Source organism: Taudactylus pleione, unplaced genomic scaffold (assembly GCF_031769625.1).
Source record: "Taudactylus pleione unplaced genomic scaffold, aTauple2 ptg000245l, whole genome shotgun sequence".
Classification (NCBI taxonomy): domain Eukaryota; kingdom Metazoa; phylum Chordata; class Amphibia; order Anura; family Myobatrachidae; genus Taudactylus; species Taudactylus pleione.
Window position 1 is genome coordinate 4,223,792 of NW_028284647.1, and position 7,149 is coordinate 4,230,940.

The window sequence follows — 7,149 nt, forward strand, 5'->3', positions numbered from 1 at the left end:
AGCGCCCGATACTTTATCCCCAGAAAAGCTCCGATGTGGATCAAAAAGCCCAGCACTGACTTTTCGCTCTAATATTGAATACAGGCCTTAGATTTTCAAGACCTTTTCTGCGCATGTGCAGGACAAATCCTGCGATCTCGCCCACAGTCCCTCCCAACCCACAGCATGATTGACATGCTGCAGCGTTTAGGGACGGGAAGGGGGCGTGATTGGCCACCATTCCCGGAAACAGGGGCGTAACGCTCTTATCGGGAGACCTGTCCTTTGCGATATTCTTGGTGCATACCGCGGTAATGAATCACGGAATGTACACGAGGACAGGCGGGATGTACCGCATCGCAGATGCCATGCTTAGAACATCCAGCCCTGAAGCTGCAAAGACACCTTTTACTAGGAAGAAAACTGTACGCTTCAGGAATCTTTCTTTGGTTGTAGGGAACAGGACTGGCAACTAGCAACAGCTGGTGGGTGAGGAGGTAAGTATCCCGATTACTGATGGATCAGCTCCTCACACATGTCAGGCTGCACAATTCTTTCATTTTAGGTGCATGTTAGATGCTGGGAGTACAACTGGTGAGAGGCAGAGTTGTATTTAGGACATATCTGGGGGATGTACAACTGGTGGCGCAGCCCAGGAAGCAAGGCCGAGGGGGCTGCATGGTTACTGGCCCAATGGTACCCTGGAGAGGCAGTTCACCACCATATTACACTGTGCGGGGGCCTGCATAGAAAGGTGCATTATGCATCCTTACGTCATGCCCAATGCCCATCTTCCTGCTTCTCGCACACCCACAGCGCTTGTTGTGTGATGTCATGAGGTCACGTAAGCGCTGGGTGGGGGTGTTACAGCACTGCAGGTGATGCTGCTGCTACCGGGCTGATGGTGAGTGATCATCTGCTCCAGAGGTCCCTGATCTGCACTTCTAGACAGACCCTGTTACGGTTATTATCAATCAAGTGCAAATAACTAGATAATAATTACATTGTCCAAGAGTTGTGTCAAAGATACAGGTTTATTTACAGTGTTATAGCAAGTGGCACTGATTATTCATCAAGCGCAGTGTAGTCACAACTGTACATTACACCGAACAGACCAAACTTACATAAACATGTTATTCTCAGCTACAGTTATAGACGGTAACTAACAGGAAATTAATACATTAAACATTTCACCACATTCCAAAAGGCCCAAAAGGCGTCCTGTGATAGGCTCATCTTAGTACATTTCTATTAAAATCATTACCAAGTACAGACAGTTATAATAATGTTATGGTTCCCAACAACACTAATATTTCTTAGAAAAAGATAAGTGAAATTATTCTAATAAGATGCCATTATAGGTAATACCATATAAGGACGCCCACCAAACATCTAAGTCGAAATCATTAAGTTCATTTATCTCCTCCGTAGTGTAAGCACTTTTTCTCAATGCCCTGCAAAAAATATTTGCTGCAGGGCCGGAATAATAGGACAGGAAGCTTAATAAGGATCCGTTGGGGGAACACTACACCTTCATCCACCTTACAGCTCATAAATTGCTCACCAACTACTCCAGGGTTTTAGGGGCATATTTATTTATTGGCGGGTCTTTTGTTAATCCCACCAGCCTGTGATGGCCATCGCCGGGTATTCAAGCAAAGCATGGGCAGCAATTTACCGCATATTAACTATGAATTGCAACTGTACCTATACCGTAGGACGCCCCCTTATATTATCGCTCCAGGGTCTTACATTTATTTATTGTCGGGTCTGTGTGTTAATCCCAATAGCCTGTGATGGCCATCGCCAGGTAATCCTGCAAAGCATTAGGCAGCAATTTACTGCATATTAACCATGGATAGCAACTGTACCTACAGTATACAGTAGGCTGCCCTCTTATATTATCGCAATCCCAGGATAGCGATAGCAGATGTAATAAACAAGAAAATAATTTCTCTATTATTACAGTAAAGCATGTTTTTACTTTTTACATTACAACTATATTAAAAAAAAAATAAAAAAATTTACATTACATTTTTTAATTAGACTTTTTTCATTTTTACAAAATTTGCTTGTAATGCGCCAAGTTTCTGCTTACTGCTGCCGGCCAGTACCACCGGGGATTCTAGTATCGCTCAGCTGCCCCAACAATTTATTTTTTGTTAAATTGCCCTGAAAAATATTTTCTATTACCGCCATGATCAGCGGTAGAAAGTAAGTCTTTTCAGTACTATGTGATCATTTGGTCCCATAATCCTGGACTAAATTTCAATAAGCATAAGCTTTACAGAGATATCAAATTAATAAAGCTAAGAGGCATGCTGGGAGTTGTAGTACAACCCAACTTTGTATTATTATAAATGAGACATAATTCTATTCACCCCCTGCAAACATCTCATCCAACGCGTGCTGGCACAAAATATAATGCCTCTTATTGAATGTGAATATAGCAAATTAGTTTTATTTAAAATGTAGCAAATATATATCTATTTATTCTATACTTGTTAAAAATCACATAACACGTGTTGGTAATAAAACTTGCAATGTACACACAAAATTGTTAAATAAATAAAATACATACAAATAAACTTGGGATGGTATTTCAAAGCTTATTTCCTTTCCTTAATGTGAAAAATAAATTGTTCCTATCTTTGTCCTAATATTGCACAATATGGTTAAAAGGCAGTCCTTTGTGCTTCATAAGAACTGATTTTTTCTGCAAACAACGTGGTTCAAAAGTGCAGGTGTGCAGTAATGGTTTGTCAGGTGTGGTAAGAGCCTGTGGGGCCTATTTACTAAGCAGTGTTAGGAGACAAAGTGAAAGGAGATAAGGTGCCAGCCAATCAGCTCCCAACTGTCATTTTTCAAACACAGCCTGTGACATGGCAGTTAGGAGCTGATTGGCTGGTACCTTATCTCAGTTCATTTTGTCTCCTAACACTGCTTAGTAAATAGACCCCTTAATCTGCATTATCGGAACACAGGCTCTTACCACACCTGACAAACCATTACTGCACACCTGTTGTTCGAACGTTGTTCGCTGAAAAAAAATCAGTTCTTATGAAGCACAAAGGACTGACTTTTTATTTAACCATATTGTGCAATATGTGCAATAATAAGACAAATATAGGAACAATTTCTTTTTCACATTAAGGAAAGGAAATAAGCTTTGAAATACCATCCTGTTTGTTTGTATGTATTTTATAATTGTGATTTTTAACAAGTATAGAATATATATATTTGCAACATTTGAAATAAAACTAATTTGCTATATTCTCATTCAATAAGAGGTATTATATTTTGTGCCAGCACGCTTTGGATTTATATATAAGTTTGCGAGGGGGTCACATTTTTGCTGGCAGCATTAGAATCGAATATCCTAAAAGTGCGTATCCACTTAGAGATTTTTACAGGCGATTGAACGATAACGACGTCGTTAACGTTCAATCACTTGCAAATCTTGCATGTATCGGGCAGGAATCAGGCATTTAAATGTCTAAAACTAACAGCGATACGTGCGCCCGCTGGTCCTTTTAGACATCTATCATCGCCCGAACATGCTGGACAACCTGACGACATCGTCAGGCTGCCTATGTTCGGGGATGATTGATGTGCCTACACTGAATGATCAATCGTTCAGTGAAGGCACTGCATCCCCTAAGGAGACGACGTTACGATTACGATGTCGTAATCGTGCCATCGTCCCGGGATCTTCTAATGGATACACACCTTTATTATACAGCCGAATAAACAACTAGGGGAGTGCAGTAAACACCACAATCTCTCTTTAAAACATCTCAGCCAGTAGGTGCAAGTGAAGCACTGACTGCAGCAATAGGGCATATGCCTGCCGACAGGCAGCTATAACAGCAGCCAATCACAACTACTGTATCAGTATAAAAAGAGATGGAGAAATCCCACATAAATGTATAATTACAATGACGGTTTTTAATACACCAACTTGAGATCACATCCAGGCACACGGGACATCTGGTTACTCTACAGCGGAGGCGCTCATCTGTAGCTCCTCCCACTGTTTCATTCTATTGGCTACATCTACCAATCAGATGTCCCCCCTGTGATGGTGCCAGTCTCAGGTGCGGTTTCTCATGCTCATTTTTCACAGCACCTGACACTCCCATATATCTTACTATCTGTCCCCATACATAATGCAACATGAAGGGGCTCAGTGAAGGTGGCAGTGAAGGTGTGCAAGTGTTTCATCTGTTGACCTGGATCATAGAAGGACAGCTGTCCTGCCTCATAGTCCAGATATATCCCCAATTTTTTACGAGGAAAAGTAGGCGACTGAATCCGTTTGCTGTCATGTATCAGTAAACAATGATCATACCCCCCCTACACAAAGCCCAGGACTTGTCATTATAACCAATGTGTGACTGATCCCCTCTCCTGTCTATACTAGGATAGCAAATCCCTACACTCCACCACCCTGACTCACTGACAGTCACATCCAAGGAATGTCGCCCTGAGGAAAAGCTGGTGGTGCTTAGTACCTGGTTATAATGCTGAAATCTCTCTGGTGTTTCTGGACGGTTCTGACTTTGCACTGACCAGCTTGCATAGTTTATTGTACCATCAATATATTCAATGCCAACTGGTGACATATATATATGATTAGCAGCTGTGTTTATATCCAGTATTATATCTGTAGGTTGGTGCACATAGAGTCCTATTTTTATACCAGCTATAATGTCAGATCCTGCATTACCGGCTGCGTTTCCACCGAGTGCTATGTCTGTAGGCTTTGGAACATTGTTTCCTTTCTTTATAGCTGTGACTACATCACATTCCTCATTATCCGCTGTGTATACACCAAGTGCTATATCTGCAGGCTCTGTCTTTACAGCTGTGATTACATCAAATTCTGCATTACCTGATGGGATTACACCATGCAATATGTCAGTAGATTCCTGCACATAGATCCCTTTCTTTATACCGGTTATTATATCATATAATGTGTGTAATGTCTCTGAGACGTGACCCACATCCAGCTCTCCTACACCAGGGACCTGGTTATCATGTCTCTCTCTGTCCTCACCATCACACCAGTCACCTGTGTCTGGTTCCTGTAAGACAGTCAGTGGATCAGACACGTTACACAGCTCCTCAATGTGACATATCTTCCTGGACAGCTCGTCCTTCTTTATTTCCAGCTGCTGGATCAGATCAGAGACAGGGAGTGAAGCGCTCTGTTCCTGCCTGGAGACCTCAATCAGTACTCTCTTTTCCAGGTCTTTGAGCTGTCTCCTGATGTCTCTAAACAAGGCAGTGACTGTCTCTAGTACACCAGCTGCTTTTTCCTGATCATCTATTCTGCGCTCCTCCAGGCTCTGGACTCTTTTCTCAGCCTCCTCTTTATTTACTGTCAGATTCTGCAGAACATTTCTCAGTTTCTTCTTCTTATTCTCAGAGGCCTCATCCAGCAACTCCACCTGGTGCCCCCGATGTTCTCCAGCCAAACTGCAGGACACACAGATACAGGCAGCGTCCTCAGTGCAGTAATACTCCAGGATCTTCTTATGGATGGAGCATTTCCTGGTTCCCAGTGAAGTGGTGGGATCAGATAAGACATGATCTGCTGACTTGCTGTGTACTCTCAGGTGTCTATCACACAGATAAGCCTCACACAACAGACAGGACTTAGCAGCAGGCACAGGAGAGTCCACACAGTAAGTGCAGGTGATCCCAGTTTCCTCCTGATCTGGCTGAGTAGACCAGAAACTCCCCACTATGTTACACAGAGTTATGTTCTGCATCAGTACAGGACGCTCCTTACATTCTGCTCTGCAGTCAGGACAGGAATAAACTCCAGACCCCTCCTGTGTATCCAACACTTGATCAATACAGACCCGGCAGAAGTTGTGTCCACATCTCAGGGTTACTGGGTCTGTATAAAGGCTCAGGCAGATGGAACAGTCCAGCTCCTTTCTCAGATCAGCAGACGCCATCGCTGACAGCAGAGGAGAGAAATGAAACTGAAAGTCTCTATGATACCAGAGGATGGGGCTGGTGTTACCACTCAGATTACATGTATGTGCAGAGTTATACAGCAGCTTGTACACATAGGAAACATGCTGCACTCACTCAGCAATCAGTGAAGGTCATTTAACCTGCACGACACCAGTTACATAGATTGCAATCAGCTGTGTAATAGTCCTTTTAAACCCCTGCACTGAACCAGCATTCATATCAGTCATTTGCTTATGCAGCGCTCATGCAAATTATACCTTTTTTTTTTTTTAAACTTTACTTATTCCTTCTGACCTGGCAAATTATAATCTACCCATAATGTCCAAAAGAAATAAAAAACTTTTTTTGTTTGTCATTGAAAATGCAAATGAGGAGTGTAGAGGCCCCCATACATCAGAGATTGATTGCAGCAATCGTGCAATTTGCAATCGATTGTGTATAAAAATCATTCCCTTTTCAATCGATTGTGGCATCTCTGCAATCTGCAATCGATTGAAAAAGGGAAAGATTTATATACACAATCGATTGCAGATTGCTCGATTGCTGCAATCAATTGCTGATGTATGCGGGCCTTAAGCTCCACCTGGGGCAGGGAGTGATGTGAATGGCTGATATTCTGTGTAATGCACTGCGGTATATGTGTGTGTTATATAAATAACTGGTAATGAATAAATGCTTTTTTGCTGTGTGGTTTTTGGGCCTGATTCAGACCCACTCGCGAGCGGCTGTCCGCTCGCAAGTGGGTCGATGTTATGGACTGAGCATGCGCACGACGGAGGGAGCTCCGTCGTGCGCATGCGCCAGACGCGACGAGCGAAGGAAAGTCCTTCGCTCGTTGTGTCCGATCAAAGGGGGCGTGCTGTCAATGTTGATTGACAGCACGCCCCCTTTGGTGGGCGTGCCGGGGGCGTGCCTCCCTGACGGGGGCGTTCCCACGGAACGCCTCCCGTCAGAAGCCGGCCCACTGACATCACTAGTGATGTCAGTGGGAGTGATTTTGGCTCTGATAGAGCCAAAATCACTCCGGAGCTTGCGGTTGAAAACCTCAACCGCAGGCTCCGGCTCGCAAATTCGACCATCACAATGCACGCTCGTATAGCCTGTGGGTGGTGACCCACAGCTATACGAGCGTCCAGGAGGACGCTCCATGAAAATGGAGGCCGGCCCTCATTCAGAGCG

The 7,149-nt window shown here is 43.6% G+C and overlaps 1 pseudogene; it reads right to left on the minus strand.

Annotated features, from left to right (window-relative positions):
• Positions 1 to 3,290: 3,290 nt before the first annotated feature.
• LOC148516616 (E3 ubiquitin/ISG15 ligase TRIM25-like) lies at positions 3,291 to 6,063 on the minus strand (annotated as a pseudogene).
• Between the last annotated feature and the right edge of the window lie 1,086 nt (positions 6,064 to 7,149).